This window comes from Podarcis vaucheri, assembly GCF_965113315.1.
Source record: "Podarcis vaucheri genome assembly, chromosome: 3".
In the NCBI taxonomy this organism is placed as follows: domain Eukaryota; kingdom Metazoa; phylum Chordata; class Lepidosauria; order Squamata; family Lacertidae; genus Podarcis; species Podarcis vaucheri.
This window is the reverse complement of record NC_138761.1, coordinates 51,828,624-51,850,234: the sequence shown is the minus strand read 5'-3', so window position 1 is coordinate 51,850,234 and position 21,611 is coordinate 51,828,624. Positions and strand designations below refer to the sequence as shown.

The following is a 21,611-nucleotide window of genomic DNA, read 5'->3' as shown; positions in this document are numbered from 1 at the left end:
GTAAAATTAAAACCTAAGGGAAAATACCAGCATTTCCGGATTTCAATTATGACAGGCCTGCTCATTGCTAACACAGGAAGAGCACATGTTTTACTGTTTATTCTAGAAATTGCACAGTGACTGAGAACTTTCATTAAAACAATGACTGACAGGAAATGAATGGGCAGCACATGACACAGGCAAAGCATGTTAGATGTTAAGGTTGCAATCCTATACACGCTTTATGTCTAAGAAAACAGGTATGGGTTTGCACCATTCAGTGGATCAGACCCACATCTAGCCATGCTTGGAGTAGACCCACTGAGATCAACAGGACTCAAGCTAGACCCAGACAAAGGCTGAACACCTAACTATGTCTACTCATAAGTAAGTTCTATTGAATCCAGTGACTAAGTCTGCTTCAGTTAAAAACCTTCAGCCCAGAAATATTGTGTGCTTCAGCATTTCACAAGCGGGATACCAAATGTGCTGCCAAAATCCATTTTAGCAAAGTGCCAAACGACAAATGACTCACCATCATCATCAACAAAAGGAACACATTCCTGGCCACCCCACAACAGGTATGCCTATTTTCTGGAGGCAAGTCAGCAGAAATACAGGACTGCAAAAATGATAGGTAAATAATTATGTATGAAGCTGCCTTGGGTCCACCCAGCTCCACAATGACTGGGAGGGACCCTCCAGCATTTTAAGGCAGGAGTCTTATGCTAGCACTGGGAATCGATCCCAAGTCCTTCTGCATACAAAACAGATGCTCTGCACAATTCAAAGTGTTGGTGCTGACCTTTAAAGCCCTAAACAGCCTCGGCCCTGTATACCTGAAGGAGAGTCTCCACCCCCATTGTTCTGCCGGGACACTGAGGTCCAGCTCTGAGGGCCTTCTGGTGGTTCTCACACTGCAAAAAGTGAAGTTACAGGGAACCAGACAAGGAATCAAGCAGAGGGCCTTCTTGGAAGTGGAGTCCATGCTGTGGAACACCCTCCCATCAGATGTCTAGGAGATGAGTAACAATATAACCTTTTGAAGACATCTGAAGGCAGCCCTGTATAGGAAAGCATTCATGATTTTTTATGGTTTTTTTATATGTTGGAAGCTGCTAAGAGTGGCTGGGGGAACCCAGTCGGATGGGCGGGGTACTACTACTACTACTACTACTACAGTGGTACCTCAGGTTAAGTACTTAATTCGTTCCGGAGGTCCGTACTTAACCTGAAACTGTTCTTAACCTGAAGCACCACTTTAGCTAATGGGGCTAAAGTGTTCTGTAACCTGAAGCGTATGTAACCCGAGGTACCACTGTACTACTACCACATTTTTCTATGTATAAGCTCAACAAATCTGGGCAATCACACACACCCTTTTTTTGTTGCAGTCCCAAAAAAATAGGGGTCGTCTTATACATGGGATCGTCTTATACATGAAAAAATATGGTGGTAATAATAATAATAATAATAATAATAATAATAATAATAATATACAGTGGTACCTCGGGTTACATACGCTTCAGGTTACAGACTCCACTAACCCAGAAATAGTACCTCGGGTTAAGAACTTTGCTTCAGGATGAGAACAGAAATCGTGCTCCGGCAGCACAGCAGCAGCAGGAGGCCCCATTAGCTAAAGTGGTACCTCAGGTTAAGAACAGTTTCAGGTTAAGTACGGACCTCCGGAACGAATTAAGTACTTAACCTGAGGTACCACTGTATAGCTACAGCTTTTTTTCCATGGCTGATTGTTTCCCATGTGTGAGCTCCTCCAACCCTCATTTCCTGATATAGATCTTTATTTCACCCTTGTTGCTGGTGTAGATCTTCATTTGTCCCTTCTTCTCTGGTTGTGGCAGGGTGCCATTTTGTTTTTACCTCAGGTGCCAAAATGTCTTGGGCTGGTCCTGTATCCAGGCATTCTAACTTGAGATTTCAGTTATTCTAATAATTTTTAGGGGGTTTTTTATTGTTGTAGCGATACATCTCTGAAATCCTAAAAAGGATGAAGGGTGGTATACGAATGCTTTAGATATGGAAAACAAGCAAAAATAATCGTGGCAGGGAGAGAGTGGTGTAAGATTTTAATGTATAAAAATCACTTGCTAAAAGATCCTGGGCGGAGTGGGGACTTAATAAAAAGAAAGGGGGAAAATGACACTTTGAAATGCTGACATAGCATACCAGAACTGGAGTAGAAAAATTAATTAAGAAAATGTACAGAGGGAGGCGCCAAATGTAAAGAAAGTCCAGAATTTTTTAAATTTGTTACTGAGCTATTGAGTTAGTTTATCATTGGCATTGTTAAGGAAATATATTTAATGTTAGATTCTTGGCTTTATACCTTTTTGGATTTCAGTTGTACTCTGATCTATGATACCTTTTTACAAAAGCATTTTCATTAAGTATTTTGAACAATACAATGTAACAGACATGTACAAACATTTAGAAATTAAAATCAAACTGCTCTGCTATCGAATATGGAGTGACTTATTTAAGCAAGTCAACTTGGCTACAGTAGCACATATTTAAAACCAGGCTTTCTTTTGTTACTGATTTTGTGATGTTACTCTCTTTTTTTGTTACTGGTTTCTTCCTTTTATTATGACTTTGTTAATAAAATAAAAAGGCAGAGCCTTTCGTCTTTTATTCCAACAGATCTACAAGACACAATTGTTGCCTCTTCTTGACTCTGTAGCCTCAGGAGTACGATTTATTGTTAAATAATGATTTGGATAATCCTACTTTTTAAAGATATATAGACAAATCTTAAGCATTTTTAAATGGAACTATGTCTGACTTTCTAGTGCTGTGTAATTCTATGCATGTTTACTCAAGCCTGGAGCTTACACTCAGGTAAGTGTGCTTAAGGAATGTTACCTATATATCTGGATATGTTCAAAGACACCACAATTGCTTACTGCAAACTAAAGCTACAATCACAACAACTTGAATTAACGCTTAGTCTGGTACGACTTTATTGCTGTCAATAAGTTTACATTTTATTGATAAAAATCATACTATCTCCACTCTTCCTCCTTCACAGTCTTCCACTGGACATTTCATTTCAACTCAATGCCTCAAAGCACTGCCGGTGAAAACAATTGGCATCACACCTGAGATAGAAATAGGAAATATCATTTCTATCATGGCTTCCAAAACAGTCAATTACTACCCAGAATAATGTTTCCAGTGGATAGTTTCCCACATACTCCAACTCTGTTAAGTGTCCAGATTAAAGCATGGAACAACATGAGAAGTCAGTATTATACCCAAAGGTGATCAGAACACTCATCATTTGCCACCAATGGCTGATTATAATTCTCTATGTACTGTATTGGCCCGAATATAAGCTGCACCTTTTAAATTCATGGCGGGGGGGGGGGGGGATGGACAACAATACCTGAATATATGCTGCTCCCTTAAAATTCAGCAGGTGCAAACAAAGTATCAACAAAATAAGTAGATAAGTAACATAATATTTATTTTCTCTTTAGTTTATGCATACATGTCAAATGTTGGAATGTTCATTGTGTCCAATTGTTTATTGTGAATATTGACATGTATAAAAAGGATGGCTGTAAACTAATTGAAAAACCAATAAAGGTTTAAAAAAAATTCAGCAGGTACTCACACCTGCTCCGTTTTACCATATGTCATTTCAGCAGTGATCTTGTAAAAGCCAATATTTGTAAGGTCATGAATTTAAGCCACACTTTAACTTTTCGGAATTTGGGGGGGAAGTGTGGCTTATGTTCGGGCCAATACGGTATATATGGGGCATAAGAAGTTTGCTATGGGAACAAAACCCCAGACTTGACCATGGCCACCATTTTCTCTGGCTTGGGCTTTAGTTGGTGAAGTTTCATGCACTGCTTCAACAGTTCAGACACTGTTTCACAGATAAACCAACGATATTAATCATTGCATTTCAATTCTGCTTCTCCCTTCCACCTTTAGATTACATTAAACCAGTTCTGTAGAATTAGAACAGCAGCATTTGGAGTTGAGACCATTTCTCAAAATATGTCAATTGTGCTTTTTTCACAAAAAGAAAATGTGCGGATGACCAGCAGATGACCCCTGAGCACACCTAATCCACCAAACTTCCCTAGCAGTGTGCAGGTCAGGTCAGGTCAGAGAGCAGAGATAATGTTGATGGGTGCCACTTGGTTTCCAGATACATAAGGGTATCCACAACTGCTAACCCAAACCTGCCTACATTACAACAGTGAATCCCAAATGATGGATTAGAATGTCTGTGCTGGGTAGTCTCTGGAATGGCAACTAGGAATCAGCACAGTCAATCCAAAGAGGTAGGTAATTTCAGGGTCAGAGTTTGGCACTTGCAGATCTGTTCTGAACAGACTCAAACCCACTGCCACTCCTCAAAGGGCATGGGATTGTCTTTAGGAAAATATCTAGAGCCAGGGCGTTATTAGAAATTTCATTTCAGAAGAAGCAGGGATTTGAGAGAGAGATTTTAGGTGCTTTCCCATTTTACTTTTTTGGATGCCATCAGGAAATAGAAATAGGCAGTGGACGTTCTGGCTCTGGTATTTTGCATCAAAGAACAAGAAGAGCCTTGTTGGACCAGACAAAACACCTATCTAGTACAGTATCCCTTTTCTCGCAGTGACCAATCTATGGGAGGCCAACAGAACCCATGACAAATGATGAGTTTACTACTGGTATATATGATTCATCCACAAAGAGCTTGCAGGCTAAATGCTGGTCCCACTGCACTTACCTACAGGCTTTTGTTGGAATCCTGAGATTCCAAGCCATCTTTGCTCTTTTTTGAAAGGACATTTCTATCTTCAGACATACACTTAAAACATATGACGACAGTATGTATTAAAACGGTCCAGCACCAAAAGATAAGTAAGTATGGCATTCCTGTTAACACAAATAAGATACAAATGGTTTCATTTGCCTTGGACTACAATAGAAGATTCATTTCAGGTTCCTATCATCTGTGGTCTGTTTCCATTACAGTCCTTACTGTGAAATAAGCCAAACATCCTTACTTTTAAGAACTGCTTGGCAAATATTTGCCACGGCAGCAATGATTAAAAAGCTTTAGAGAAGATGAAGGCTAAACCTCCAGGACATATCTTTCTAGAAAAATTCTGCCTTGTTTAACTCTCATTACTATACATATTTACCTATGGAACAATGGACCGATTGCCTCACCTCCTGCTCTGACCTTTTGCCTGCAATTCACTTTGTTGCATAATGAACTGGATTCCTCACATGGCAATAGATTCCCAGTAAAATTCATTGGTTTGTTTCTGTGAGGCACCTGGTTGTCATCACTAGCCAATAAATATAGATCATGAACATCAGTATGATTTATAAGGTTGCATGTACCACAAGAAGCTGTCTTCCAGCCAGAAAATTAGTTCATCTAGGTCAGTATTGCCCATTTTTACTAGCAACAACTCTCCCAGGATTCAGACAGGAATCTTTCCCTGGAGATCCCAAGGATTTAACCTGTGACCATTTGGATGCAAAGTATGCATGCCCCATCACTGCACTGTGTTCTCTTCTTATTCATCTGAAGATATTGCAGGTGTAACAGTGGTTGCCAACACAGCAGCTGTGGGTTCAATAGCACCCTTAAGGTCTTCCCTGATACCTATGAATTCTCTGAGCCTCCCCACACACTGCCCCTTTGATCTTGAGTTGGTGAGAGTGGTTACCTTCTTCTTCCTTGAAAAGTACATGGAGCTGAAAGATGAAGCTGAAAGAATGACACTCTTTCCCACTTCCTCTTCCAACTATGGATTTTTCAAGACTCAGGTTGATTCTACTGGATCTCTCTTTTAACCAGAGGCACTTAGGAAAAGCAAAGTGTGTGCGCATGCACATTCTATTTTTCTGTTTCTCCAGGGAGGAGAGAGAAAAGTGACGAGAGGCATGGGATCCATAGAACTTACTCAAAAATCCAAATCTGCTCACGGTCATAAAAAGACTGGAGATTGCTGAGCTGTAAGAACTGACCAGTTCCAGCAGGGAATTATCTGGTACAGAAAGTGATTGCCTATAGTATGGAAGAAGTGGAATGTGAAGCCTCTCATATCCTGTCTCACTGTTCTGTATAATCATATCTTACCCGTAAGCAGCCAGTTTAAGTCTGTTCGGCAGACCACTTTGCTAATATAGGTGAGTGCAATTTAACTTAAAAGCACTTGAGAGCGATGCAGTCAAGCACTTTCCAAAGTAACAAAGACCCATGGTGGCCTCGGAAGTCCAGAAATAAATGATCAGGTGACAAGAATGGTACAAGAGGAGATGGTACCAATTGTGCAGAAGCCCTAAACAGATAGCTTCCAATTCTAAACAATGTTGAGTAGCTGTGGTATGTTAAAAGCAAAGGGTTAAGGATTACTTCTTGAAAATTTGAGCATTTCATCAAGTGCAATAATTGTGAATAATCCCTTTGTTATGACAAAGACTCTTTGTTTCGGTGCTGTGGGTTTCAAAAGTCATGAGATCTGCTGAAGAGAAGCAGACAGAACAGAGGTAAAAGGTGGATAGTACAGTCAATTCAATACTTATAACTTGCTCTAGCAGCGGCCTAGGAGGCGATAACCATATTACTTTCACAATCTTAGGCAATCTTTGTGGAAAACACAATGGCAGGAAATTTTCCCTGCTTCAGACCATTGGTCCACATAGCTCAGTACTGCCCACAGTGAATAGCAGCCTGTTTCCAGCTGTTTCCCAGCAGCGGTGTTTACCAGATGCCAGGGACTGAAACCAAGAAATTCTACACAAGAGATAAACAATGTAGTATCCTCTGGAAGTTGTGGACTAGAACTCCCATCTGTCCCCAGTCAACAGTCAATGGTCAGTTAAGATCAAAACTGTGGTCCACAACATCTGGAGTGGAAGGTACCATTTTTGCTACATGAAAAGTCCTACCACTGAGCCATCGCACAGGTGGTTCATTTGGGAACAGCTTGGATGGCGAGGAAGGTTCTTCCTCAGCTCCCCACAAAGACAGCCCAAGCAAGCATTCTTTGCTAAAGTCTGTGAAAAGCTGAAGAATACCTGGTGCTCCTGTCAAAACACATTGGTGACTTGGGGGCTGCTACAGAGAGGGAACTTCCACACATTTCATCTGCAAAGGCATGAATGTCAAGTTGCTTTGGAAAAAGAAAGTGCACTGTGACCTGGCAGGTCTTCCTGCTTGTTTGCTCAGATAACCTGCCTCCACAATGGGCTTTAGCAAGGGGAGAGGGGAAGAAATTAAACCTTCCAAATGTTGGCAGGCTTCACAGCTAAGCCACTTCTCAGCTCAGCTTCCTGGTTTTACTGTACTGTCTAGTCGCAAGGATAAAAATGACAAGGAATACTGGTATTTGGCCTGAGCCTAATGCTAGATACATAAGCTAGAAAGCTAGCAAGCCAGGGAGAATGTCAGGCTACAACCTCTTCTCCTCATGCTTGCATTCCATGTGCAAGCTTTTTTTTTTATGTGATGGCAAATAGGTAGCCTCCCTTACCTACATGCCACTACTGTGTATCTTTTCCAGAATACAGTGGTACCTCAGGTTAAAGATGCTTCAGGTTACAGACTCCGCTAACCCAGAAATAGTACCTCGGGTTAAGAATTTTGCTTCAGGTTGAGAACAAAAATCGCACAACAGCGGTGCGGCGGCAGCGGGAGGCCCCATTAGCTAAAGTGGTGCTTCAGGTTAAGAACAGTTTCAGGTTAAGAACGGACCTCCGGAACGAATTAAGTTCTTAACCCGAGGTACCACTGTATTTTGACTTCGCTCTTATGACTGAGTATGTCTGAATGTGTCATAAAGAGTAGAAAAGGGAAAACTCAACAATGTGTGGGAATGGTTGAATATTAGAGACGGAGAGAGGAAGTGGAGATGCTGTACAGAGGGGCCTTTGCCAAGTTGGTGCCCTCCAGAGGTTTTGGGCTTAAACTCCCATTAGTCCCAGCACAAGGCTGATGGGAGTTCTGGTCCAAAACCCCTGGAAAGCACTAGGTTTGTGAAAGCTGGCCTAGATTCACTCAGTGTTGGAAATGTGCTTTATGCCTATGCTGATTTCTATCCCCCTTTCCTCCTCTGCCCCCCTTAAGCGCTAGCACAGCAGAGAGAAAAAACAATGCAGATTACAATCAAGTGGTTCACATGACCAATAAAAATTAGTAGGAAGACCAATAACAGGCCCAATGAACAGATGCTAACCTATAATCCATTTTACGTAAGATGCTCTGGACATACAGTGGCGGCAGCATTTGTACTCAGAAAACTTGGCTTTCGAAGAGGCTGGAAAAAATGTTTTCAGAAGATTGCTCAGCATCCCTTTATGAATGCCAAGGAACAAAATTATTACACCCCAGCCAGACCAAGCTTTCCAAATGCAAAAAGAAAGAAAGAAAAAGCTTAAAGCTACTTAGTAAAGAAGGCAATGTCTAGAATTATCTTGGACAAATGCCAGTCTCTGGGGGACAATACTAGTTAGAGGGATGAGATTGGCCACTTTGGAGAAACAGAACGCTGAACTAGATGGACCTTCAGTCTGATCCAGCAATGCTACTCTTGATGTTTTTGTGTTGCCTTTCACAGAAATCATTGAGTCTTCATCCCCAACCATAATAAAGGCTACATACATTCATACTTTGTTACCCTTGCCTCCCACCCACCTCACTTTCTTGTGTCCTCATCCTCCTGGCCTATGTCTAAATTTGAAATGTATGTGCTTCACACCAGGGGACCACCTTTTACTTACATTATTCTGCAGAACAATAAAGGTATATGAATGAAATGTCAACAGTGACAGGGCCTACAGACCTTCTGAGCTCTAAGCTGGTGTTGCTCAGCGATTAAGATCCTAAGCTATGATAGAGGCACCCCTAGTTCAAAACCCCAGTTCAACCATGAACTCACAACATACCCTTATAGCTACAAAAGGTGAAGAGCGAGGTAAACCTCAAACAAGTGCCAAGAGGAGAAAATAATGAATTGCCCACAGCATTCCAATTAAAACTTTATCAGGGTAATAACTACAAAATGGAAGATGTTATCAAAACACCTTGAGCAACTCTGTAAATTCTTCTCTGTTACTCTCCTCTCTTTGCTCCTTTGTTAATTCAGTCATAATTGTCTCCTGTGCTTTACAGAAGTCGCTTTGTCTCCTCAGCCCTTTCCATGCCTTTATTTCCATGTGAGGCAATTGTGGGTTGACTGGGAAGCAGCCCCACCTGCAACTTCACATCCACTTCCTGGAACAGTCACACACCGTCAGCTGTCGTCTGTATGAAACACACAACACGTAAGCTTCTGCTGTATGTAAGAACATCACACTTACAGGATACCTGCACAATCGGGTGACCCAATTGTGTAGAGCTCCTACTGTATGTGTCAGCAGGCATTTGTGGCTTGAGGTTTTTATTACAGAGAAGCAGGTGTGATGTTGGGAGCAGGGCTAAATGTGCAGTCTCACTTTTCGGTCAAGACACAATTGCCCTACACCAGCCTTTCTCAAACTTGGGTCCACATATGTTAGGCCCACATCATCCCTGACCACTGGTCCTGGTAGCTAGGGATTATGGGAGTTCTAGGTTCCAGGGAACCAGGCAGAGGGCCTTCTCAGTAGTGGCGCCCACCCTGTGGAATGCCCTCCCATCACATGTCAAGGAAATAAACAACTATCTGACTTTTAGACGACATCTGAAGGCAGCCCTGTTTAGGGGAGTTTTTAATGTTTTATCGTGTTTTTAATATACTGTTGGGAGCCACCCAGAGTGGCTGGGGAAACCCAACCAGATGGGCAGGGTATGTATAAACAAACAAACAAATAAAATTATCTAGTCCAACAACATCTGGGCACCCAACACACAAGGCTGCCCTACACACAAGTAACACATGAATGGGTTTTTAATTTTCAACCAGCTTTCCCACCCATCGAATACATGGGGGCAATAGTACCGGCCTACCTCAGAAGGTGTTAGAAGGATAATTGAGTTAATGTATGTGATGCACTTTGAGCAAGAGGGGCAAGGCCTGCAATCTGAGAAGCATGCACTAGTAGAACTTGGAATGCCTAGAAGATTCTGGTGCTCAGCAGGACAATGGACACCTCCTTTCCTATCAAGCTACGATCCACCATTCCCTGGGGTAGCTCAGATGGTACAGCAGGAGACTCTTATCCTCAGGGTTGTGAGTTTGAGCCCCACATTAGGCAAAAGATTCCTGAATTGCAGGGGGTTGAACTAGATGACCCTCATGGTACCTTCCAACTTTACAGTTCTATAGTTCCATGATTCTCAGGGCCCCAACAGGTGTGTTGGGAAGGACTTTCACCCAACCCCAGAAAAATAGGAGTAGCAAACAAGCAGCCACCCAAGCTGTCTGGCTGGGTACAGAAGGGGGTTTCCCTACTCACCAAGTCCAAATCCCCTTCCTCCACTGTCACACTTTCCCCCATTTGACTTTGCTGCTAGTTCTCACAGGCAAAATGCAAATCTCTGTCAACATTCGGATGAAAACTAAAGAAGAATGTGCCGCATGTGCAGTTCAGCTTATCTGCCTCGAGAGAAATGTATTTTAGCACAGATAAAAGTGTCGCTGAAAATATTCTAAGAAAACCGAGACTGATCACCAGACAGATTATGCCGAGGATAAGACTAAACACAGTCTGTCAGCTTCTGTGCAGGTATCTGGAACCAGATTCCAAGGGAAGGTTCCAAGTCTTTGGTTGCTGTTCTTTTTTAATGAGATAAAATTATGGTGAAGATTATCTCTCTTTTGCATAGCTGCAGCTCAGTTTCCTAAACTGCAGGAGGAAGTGAACCACGAAATTTTCGCATCACTAGAAATGAAGCAGAGTTATATGTGCACCCCGGCCCTCTTCTACACTTTGGCATTTGTGAGCTCGGTGCAACAAGACCAGCACCAGGTGCTGGAGTTGCCAGAGGCTGGGGAAAAGCACTCACCATCTTTGCCCTCCCCAGCACTCACCTTTACCTGAGGGTAGTTGAGAGAACCAATTGTAAATCATCTAGCCTGGTGAGAAGACCTACCCCACTCCCTCTGCACGACTTTCATTTTGCTGTCTATTTATATATTAAACTCAGATTATATCCTGGTAATATTGGTTTATTCTATATTCATTGATTTGGCTGTATTTGAATTTATTGCTGTTTTGTATACTGTACTGGTCTTTCTCTCTCTCTCTCCCTCTCCCTCTCTCTCTCTCTCTCTCTCTCACACACACACATAGACATTTTTCATTTTGATAACTGGATGTTAGTTGCAAATCACTTTGGGCACAGTGATTTGGGATACAGTCATACCTCATGTTACGTTTGCTTCATGTTATGTTTTTTCAGGTTGTGTCCTGAGGCGACCCGGAAGTACTGGAAAGGGTTACTTCCAGGTTTCGCTGCTCGCGCATGCGCAGAAGTGCTAAATTGTGCTTCACGCATGCGCACAAGCACAAACTGGTGCTGCGCAGATACGGCGCTTCAGGTTGTGGGCTTTTCATGTCGCGAACGGGCCTCCAGAATGGATCCCGTTTGCAACCAGAGGTACCACTGTATAAAAAAACTAAACTAATGACTTGTTGAGAAAGTGGATTACTAGGCCATACCAGGTGGGGATATCATTTCTGAATGTTCTCCTTTGCAAAAGAACAACAACAACAACAACAACATGTAGTAAACCAGAAATCCAGTAAAAAGGTTTTTTTTGTAGCCCTACCCAGGGCTTTTAAAAGAAAATATGGGTCAACGTTCGACAGAATGACACCCCATCTGAAGTCTAAAATAGTATAGTCCAGAATCCCATCACCTCTGTCTCCCTACCACCTCATTTGGCATAATGGGTACAGTCATAAATACGAATAGCAACCTCATTCTCAGAGTGCTGATCTGTATAGGGGATCAGCTGAGGAACCCCAACTTTTTCAGGAAGTACAAAAAACTTTAGAGTGGGAATAAGGGGGGTAAGAACCAAAAACAGCCCAATCTCCACTGAAGGTACTCAATGCTCAGTCAATGCTGATTGGCTGATGTGGGAAAACACAAACACAGTAGGATGGAAGAGGGCATGGCTGGCTGGAATCTAGAACAAGAGAACTTCCCGTTGCAACATTTTGTTGCAAGTTTCCATTGTGGCCCTTATTTCAGACTGCCCAAACCTCTGTCGGTGATATTAATGATGGGAGAATAGTTGAGCAGATGAGTCAGAACTATTTCATATCACAATCAAAAATTTTCTTACATGGGTCAAGGCGGAAAATACACACACCTTTGTGTGTGAATATCATTCCACTGTTTGCTGTGCTACCTAGACCTGTTAGGAAGATGCTGCTTCCAGGAAGGTGTACAGATGGCAAAACAAGTACTCCTCACATACCATTGCCCCAATATCATGTAGGAAAAATGTGTGTCATGCAGTCTGCAAATATAGGCCCTGACAGTTTCAGAACTGTTAAAAACACCCTTCTTTGGTTTTAAACAAATTCCCTTGAAAAGTATGATTTCCTGGAACACGTGAAATTCTAAAGAGTTTTTTCTTTCATTTAAAAAAAGTCACTTCTTTTATTGATCTGGACAAGTGAGGAAGTTTGGCATAACTGAAAAGTTTAAATACAGTATTTAGATTGAACCAAAATGAACAGACAAGAACGGTTGCAAGAGTGTTGTCTAAAGTGACCTATATTCGACCACACAAAAAAACAAAGCGACAGAAAAACAGAGAGTGGGGGGAGAAGGGGGAGGAATTACTCCAAAGCTGTGTTCGAAATTCATTCATTCACATTAGTGATACAGTCGACATCTAAATTAATTGGATCAGAACGCTCAGGCGGATTCATTAAGCCTAGAAATCAGATCAAAGTCTGCACGCGAAATTAAACAATACTCTTCGGAAAGGGAGCCCGAAGGGACTCTCCTACCCAGCTGATCTTTTCGTGTGTGCAGAGCTAAGGAGTGCTAGGAAACAGTCATCTGTAGGAAAGGTAATAATGATTCTAGGCTGCGCAGCGGGGGTATCCAAGAAGTGAATATGCAAGAATACTCCTATGGAGTCCGGCGCCTGTTAAACCTGTTGCGCGTTACGCTGCTCTGAAAATTAGCACCGCGCAAAAAGCATCTGGGGACATAAAACGAAGCAAATGCAAGAGAAGGCGCCAAAACAGCAATTAGTTGATCAATCAATCAATCGCGTAAGCAAATTAATGATCCATCTCGACAGCATAACTCCAGCCTGTCGCCATCGGCGGATAAAGAAACTTGTGTCAGGTGTGGAGGTGGTGGGGAGAGGTTAGATGTGCAGGTTGGGGATCCGACATAACAAGCAGTACTTCATATTTTATTGGTCAACCAAATACAGTTTATCGCCAAGTAGTACTTACAGCCAGGTTCTGCTTGCAGCAAGCAGCAAACGTGAGGAGGAAAGACTGCTGGGTCCGGATCCTGACAAGTGCAGCGCGGCTCCTTCACAGCTCAGTCAGATTCACCAGCCTCCCTCCACCACCACGCCAGAAAGAGGCGCCTAACAGAAGACGGAAATTAGGAACCCGGAGCTTGCCTTTCGAATAACTCGCCCCCTGGGAAGAAGGGGCAGCGGGGCAGCCGAGCCCTGCCTTGCGAAGAGCCCGCCAATCCCGAGCGCCTCCTCCCACGATCCCGCCCCCTGAGGTCGCTTTCGGATCCTTCCCAGCGCGGCTGCTTGTAAACAGTGCGAGAGAGACGCTTTGTCGCCTTCTCAATGGAAGCCCACGTGGAGAGGCGGGGCGCCGAGCGCGTAGGAGGAACCCGGCGGGCGGCGGGGGCGGCGGAAACGGAGCAGCCTCCTATTTCCCATCGCTGCGATGCGATTGGCCGAGCCAGGAGACGCCCTTTTCACTGATCGGTGGCACACTCAGGTAGTGCTCCTTCACTGGGGCGGCGCCCCCATAGCTATCCCACTTAATATCCAAGTTGGTGACCATCACTGCCTCTTATGGGAGCAAATGCCATAGTTTAACCACAGCGACTTTGTTAAGATACATTATTTTGCCTGCCCTGAATCTTCCAACATTGAGCGCCAGTGGATAACCATGAGTTATAGTAGAGGGAGAAAAACTCTGCCCCGTCTGCTTTCTCCCATGCTTTACACCTCTTACTCACCTATTCTTGAAACCCCAAAGCTTCAAATGTTGTAACTTTGCCTCCTGGTGCTTCAAGACAAGTGGTCATGGATAATGGGAGATGTAGTCCAAAAACAACTGGAGACCAAAGTTTGGGAAACACTGCTATACTTCTTCCAAACACTGAAACGTTTTGCTTGATGCAATGTTATATAACCTCCTTGCACAGGAATTATAATGAATGCTCAGTATTCATCAGTGTCATCTAGGCTGCCTCTGTAATCTCTGTGCCAACGTATCAGCTCGAGGAACAGGTTGTATGGCAGTGGCCTAAGAATTCGTTGTGATATTGCTTGCAGAAAGTTTTTGGGGAGGCCTTATGACATTCCATCAATCAATTGTTAATCTGGAATTGGTGCTCTTACACAATAAACCTGCTAGACACGGAACATCAGCATATGACGGGCAGTGGACAGTACTTTTCCAAACCAGACAAACAGGGAATTGGTAGCATGAAACACTTTGGGAGATGCAATAGATCTTGGCTTTCCTGGATTATATGAGATGAAAAAGAGTTTGTAACATGAGCCTGAAATGCTATAAATTCAAGGAGTCACACAATGCTCATCTGTAATTTATACCTGTTTAGATCTGGTGGACCTCAGTCATTTTCTTCCAAAGGCTTCCAAAGGCTGTGTTTAGCAACCAGAGGATATAATTTATTTCCTGTGGCATCCAGGAATTTCATAAATGAATCATGTGTTAATCTAACCACACCTTGGGGAAGAGGTGTGGTCTAGCTTGCTATAGTGACAACTGTCTTAGTAGGAGATCTGTATTGTAATATATGGGCTCTTAGGAACGCGAGTGGTGCTTTGGTCTAAACCACCAAGCCTTTTGGGCTTGCCAATCATAAGGTTGGCAGTTCTAATCCACGCGACGAAACGGCGGCTCCCTCAGTGGAATTCGACTGGACTAAACCACCCAGGAGTCCTTTACCTTTACCTTTTACATATGCTCTCTTAGCAATGGACACCAATTTTTCTATGGCTTGCCGTCTCTTCAGCTGTATATTAGAGATGACTACATCTCAAGTGGAAGATGTTATTATTACAGGTGTCATTCAAGGGCTAGCCATTGTGAAATTGCAATTAAAACAAACTGCAATTAAAGCACTGATGAAAAAAAGTCATCATATTGAACAGTGTTGCCAGTTAGCCTGAATTCATAGGCAATATTGGTCTTCTATACTTTTGAAAAACATGGCCACTATTGCCTATGGAGTCATACCATGAATTATAACCAAATTTCAAAAAGTGTGATTTATCCTGGAATCATGCCCTACAGACATCCAGCATGGTTATGCACTTGGGCAAAAAAAAATGAGAGGCACAAATACAAGATGGGTGACACCTGGCTAGAGAGCAGCACATGTGAAAAGGATCTAGGAGTCTTGGTTGACCACAAACTTGACATGAGCCAACAGTGTGACGTGACAGCTAAAAAAGCCAATGCAATTCTGGGCTGCATCAATAGGAGTATAGCATCTAGATCAAGGGAAGTAATAGTGCCACTGTATTCTGCTCTGGTCAGACCTCACCTGGAGTACTGTGTCCAGTTCTGGGCACCACAGTTCAAGAAGGACACTGACAAACTGGAACGTGTCCAGAGGAGGGCAACCAAAATGGTCAAAGGCCTGGAAACGATGCCTTATGAGGAACGGCTAAGGGAGCTGGGCATGTTTAGCCTGGAGAAGAGGAGGTTAAGGGGTGATATGATAGCCATGTTCAAATATATAAAATGATGTCACATAGAGGAGGGAGAAAGGTTGTTTTCTGCTGCTCCAGAGAAGCGGACACGGAGCAATGGATCCAAACTACAAGAAAGAAGATTCCACCTAAACATTAGGAAGAACTTCCTGACAGTAAGAGCTGTTCGACAGTGGAATTTGCTGCCAAGGAGTGTGGTGGAGTCTCCTACTTTGGAGGTCTTTAAGCAGAGGCTTGACAACCATATGTCAGGAGTGCTCTGATGGTGTTTCCTGCTTGGCAGGGGGTTGGACTCGATGGCCCTTGTGGTCTCTTCCAACTCTATGATTCTATGATTCATTCTGGAATCAAATCAGATGGCTTCTCTAATTCAGGGATGTCCCTGGAAAATAGGGACACTTGGAGGGTCTGTGTCTTCCGACCATAGCTGTTTGAAGATACATATAAAGTTTTTGCTTGTAACATAGAACTATTCCTGGTGACAGCAGACTTTTCCCTTGATGGTGTCATAGCCCATAAAATAGCGTCTTAACTATAATCTTTTGCCAACTGCTAACACTTATTCAGTAGAAACAATGAGAATTTCCCTGCTGAGGTTTCTGAAAGCTCTGGCCTGTTCCAGCCAAGACAGGATGACTCAGAAGTAAGAAATCTGGGGCATTTGTCCTCCACAAATTTTGTAAATAGAGGACCAACAGGAGGTATGCTCTGGGAATCAATAGGAAAAAATAACTCAAAAGGAATAATAGGTCATTCATTCAAGAAACTTAATCTTGATGGTGATAGAAAAGGGCACAGACAGCACAATCCTATACATGCTTACTCAGAAGAAAGTCTCGTTGCTTTCAATGGGTCTTACTCCCAGGTAAGTTTGCACAGGATAGTGTATAGCCTTAATAGCTGACATAGCTGAAAATAATTTCCCACTTTAAAATATTATTCACTGGTTATATGGACTATCATTACCGTCAAACTGCATGACGATGCTCAGAATTGGAAAAGAATTTCACCTGGTGGGATTCAGCTTTTACACACAGTTGACCTAATGAAATTAATTTACTTAACATAGTCACATTCATTAATTTCAGTGGGTCTGACCTAGGTTAATAATAAAAATAATAAGTTATCTTGGTAAGTTTAAAACAGATGAATAATTTATTCTGGTAAAGTACATCTGCAATGAATTTTGTTAATCAAAATAAGTAAATAGTGTGTTTACAGAAATGCCATAAGCAATGAAAGCAATTTACACTAGGCAAACCTTATTAAAAAAAATCTATATTTTAAATTTGAGACTAAGGACACATCTAGGCAGTTGCTATTTTACAGTGGGATTCAATCATACACCCACAAATTTAGGTTGTGCAATTACAGTTGATTTGGAGTTCTTCTGGAAAAAACCCACTTCCTCCCAAAGTTGAACTTTTTGGAATAAGGAAAACAATGGCAAAATCCAATGGAAAGTGTGGGATTACATTTATTTGACACAGATTTACCGTATCTAACCCGCCTGCAAACAAATCAAAATGAATGCTCAATAAACAGGTCACCGGGAAGTGACCTAATGATGTTCTGGTTGCAGGGATGAATGAATGAATGCTTACTGTCTTATTTTTTGGCAGGGGGATCCTGCAATTAAATCAGTGGTCCCCAAACAAGACATATGAGCAATAGTTGAGAGAGCTAGGTATGGTTAGCCTGGAGAAGAGAAGACTGAAAGCCATTTTCAAAGATCTGAAGGGATGTCACGTGGAAGATGGAGTGGTTGTCTTCTGCTCGGTAAGGTAGGACCCAAACCAATGTGTGATTTTTTTGGTTTTTGCTGTTGTTAGGTTTTTTCCTCCTATTTGTCTTACATTCTTTTATGACTGAGAGCTGTTTTGAACTTTTTCTGGAAGAAAAGTAGGAGGGGGAAAAGCACGTTAAATTAAAACAATGAATAACAAGTCTAGGCTGTATGTCATCAAAGCCCCTATTCATCAATTACAATTTACATGGGAAATTCACGGAAAGGGAATGCAGAAGAGGTTGACTGTATTGAATTAAAATATTCAAGTTAAACATGGCCTTGTTTTTGTCCTGAGACTTGTTTATAGAGCATGGCCTTGAGTAGTGGCCAAATTGCCTATTACTGGTTTGTGACTGACACTGCTGTAATGAGCTGGAAGGCACCAAAATACCTCTCTCAGACCAAAAGAGTTTTAATTGTAGAGCAATATATGGAATTACACTGATGAGCTTCTGAAATCATGCTGAAATTATGGTTTTAGTTTATAGGGAATGCCTCCTGGATGTGTTGGCCTAAACTCGGAGCTAATTCACATTCCCACTTTTCGGAATGCCATCCACTTGCTTCATTTCAGCCCAAATTCAACAATTCATGAAGTAAGTACGGTCATCTAAATACCAATTTGTCATGTGCAAAAAACAGATTTTTAGTCATGCCGCTGCAAATCTCCCTAATGTGATTTGAAGACATAATGCTACATTTCTCTCCATGCTTGTGATATTTGAATCACATGGCTTGAACAATTTAATCCAGGGTTATGCGGAGTATGTTAGCATTGAAACACTAACAGGAGCTGAACTGAATAATGAATTCCCGCTAAAGGAGCACACTGTACGTGAGGGCTTTTTTAAAAAGAAATTTTCACGAGGTGGGTACGTGTGTGGAATAAACTCAAAGGGGCACCCTGCAAATCATGCAAAAAGGCATTTTTAATCTTCATTTGATATTGTTAAATGCAGATTTAAATAAAATAACAGGTGGGTGTCCTGCCCACATCTAACACAAATCCTGGCTATGTCCATGCCTGTGTGTTCAATCTTGAGCAAGTAGTGTTCCAAATTAGTTTGATTAAAGCGGGTAAAGGTAACACTGTGGTCTAAACAACTGAGCCTCTTGGGCTTGCTGATCAGAAAGTCGGCAGTTCGAATCCCCACGATGGAGTGAGCTCCCGTTGCTCTGTCCCAGCTTCTGCCAACCTAGAAGTTCAAAAGCATGCCAGTGCAAGTAGATAAATAGGTACTGCTGTGGCGGGAAGGTAAACGGTGTTTCTGTGCACTCTGGTTTCTTGTCACAGTGTACTGTTGTGCCAGAAGTGGTTTAGTCATGCTGGCCACATGACCTGAAAAGCTGTCTGTGGACAAACACCGGCTCCCTCGGCCTGAAAGCGAGATGAGCACTGCAACCCCATAGTCGCCTTTGACTGGATTTAACTGTCCAGGGGTCCCTTACCTTTACCTTTTACCTTGTTTAAAGCAGGAATTGAAGAAGCACTAGATTCTTGATTTAGTAAACACATTTCAATTTGTTGCCCTTGATTGTCTGCTCTCCCCACCACCTCCCAGCAGAATTTATTCAGAATTGCATTCTGGGAGCAGAATAGAATAGAGGCTCTGAAAGATACAATCTTGGGAAGCAGCCTTGCCTACTAGTCCCTTGCCTATTTAAACTGAAAGAAGAGAGTTGGTGCTCAGAGCGGAGGAATTGAGAGAGCACATCAGGAGGCAGACATGACTAAAACCGGCTCTACATGGGCAAATCCTTGAAACAAAAGCAATTGGCTGGAAGCAATTGTCTCAGCAGAAACTGCCATTTACAAATTCCTCTTCATTTCTCTGTTTCTCAGCAAGCCAGAGTGAGATGGGATCAAGTCTTCAGGTCCCAGCCTTTTCAAAAAATGTTGCTTAGAGGCAAATGACATGAAAGTTTTCTTCCTGAAAAGCAAGGGGAGGAGGCATTGCACACAACAGAGGAAGATTCTTAAAAACCACAAAAACAGCGTCACAATTTGGCATTTTCCCACCATATAAAAATGTAATTAATATAAAAACCTTCATGTATTTGCATAAATCCTTCCCAAGAATCATTCCACAATGCTGGGGAGTTGTCTTTAATTACAGAAGGGATGTATTTTGTTCCTTGTGTAAAACCCATCAGCCCAATTGAGAATGTTTTAAAGGTACTGATGTCTGATTCTGCCTGCTTCATTGCTCGCTGGAGTCCATCAATGGGAAATGAAATAAAAATGAAGCGTGAAACAGTTTGGTCCTGTGCCCAGAAGAATTTTATGGTGAGACTGAGAGCTGATTCTTAAGCTATGATTTAACAGCCCTTTTCCAGTTTGCCAGACTATAAGTGCAACAAATGGGAAGTTCTGCTGTTCGTGTAAGACCCATAAGATCCTCTGCTTTGGATGCAACATGTTTTCTCCAGAACTCAAACTATTCTGCATTTTAGTTACATGTTTCATTTGTATTGTCATAGATCTAGGGTACCAGAGTCTGCTAATGAATGGCAGAAATTAATAGATGGTAGTATTTACCGGTAGATAATATTGGGGATAGGAAGGGAAAATACAAGCTGCAGAACTGGCCGGGCCATGAAATTCCTGGGTTAGTTTGGGCAAACTAGCCTGGCTAGGCTAGCTAAGTCCAGAGCCATTAAGGAACAATGGGCAGCCAGTACTGGACAATTAAAGCCAATTGGCAATGCAAAAAGCTATTCTTCCCTGCTCAAGTTGACAGGAGATTTGGAAGGTTGCCAAGGTGATGGGGGAGCATGATGTCACAGGAAAAATGTGTCCTTTTTGAAATCTAAAGGTGTTCTGGGAACAAGGCAGAACTCCATGTGGCGTTGGCAAGTATTAGAAATAACCCCAGAATTGGCCTTACTAAACATCTTCCAAGACAATAATGCCCACTTACACCACAAAGAACTCATAACCCACCTACTTTTAGCAGCCAGAAACATCATAACCAGACACTAGAGAGACCTGTCCGGAGTAAGCATGGACCAATGGTACCAAATAGTATGGGAAACAGCCTTACTAGAAAAATTAACCAATAAACTGAAACTGACACGGGGACAAATAGAAGAAGACACACACACAGCCCAACAAGACAATGACAAAAATCCACCAACAGCATACAAATCGATATGGCTAACCTGATCCAAAACACCCACCCACCCCACTCACACATGAAAAGAAAGACCACCACAGCCAACCACAAATGGACAACCACACCCTAGGCCAGTGTTTCCCAACTGGTGTTCCGCGGCACACTAGTGTGCCGCGAGACGTTGCCTGGTGTGCCGTGGGAGGGAGGCGGGCGAGTCGGGCGGCGAGAGGCGGGGCGGCGGCGGCGAGGAGAGGCCGCCCAGCGCGGGGCTCTCGCCGTCTGCCTGCCTGGCTGCCTGCGTGGCGCTGACGTCACGGGGCTGTAACGTGCCCCACATAGGCACACACGGGGCGGCGAGCGAGCTCCCTCCCACATCCCATCGCCGCTCGCTTCGGCCGGCCTACTGGGCTGTTGCAGGCAGAAGGCCTGCGCATGCGCGAGGTTTTCGCGCCTTCAGGATTCCCTTCACGCCTTCCTCCTCCCGGGTCCTTGAGAGCGCGAAGCAGCAGCGCGAGACCGGCGTTGAGCCTGGTAGGTATTGCGCTTGCCAAGGCAGTCATTTGGGAAATGAAAACTTGCAAAGCAAGCAACCAGTTCAATCTGAAGTACATGTATGCTTAATATCCTGTATCTGAAACCTGTTCTGCCCCCTCCCCCACACTTGGTGCCATTTTCATCTACACATGCAGCAGAGTAAGTTGACCCAGAATAGTACCAATTCAGATGGCAGATGGGAGAATGACAGTGCTGAATGCTTTCCCATGTAGAACAGTCCCTGCAAATAAAAACCTAGCATATTTGGAAGAGGGATGCTAGCCTAACCATTACCTTCTATGCTGTTACTAT

The 21,611-nt window shown here is 42.9% G+C and overlaps 1 protein-coding gene across 1 annotated transcript in view; it reads right to left on the bottom strand.

The window, feature by feature from the left end:
- FRMD1 (FERM domain containing 1) overlaps window positions 1-13,677 on the bottom strand; it is a 61,230-nt gene extending 47,553 nt beyond the window's left edge. Inside the window, exon 1 of the mRNA XM_082217104.1 lies at window positions 13,375-13,677. The gene's annotated coding sequence lies outside the window, so the exon portion shown is untranslated. The remainder of the gene's footprint in view (window positions 1-13,374) is intronic.
- Window positions 13,678-21,611: the final 7,934 nt, after the last annotated feature.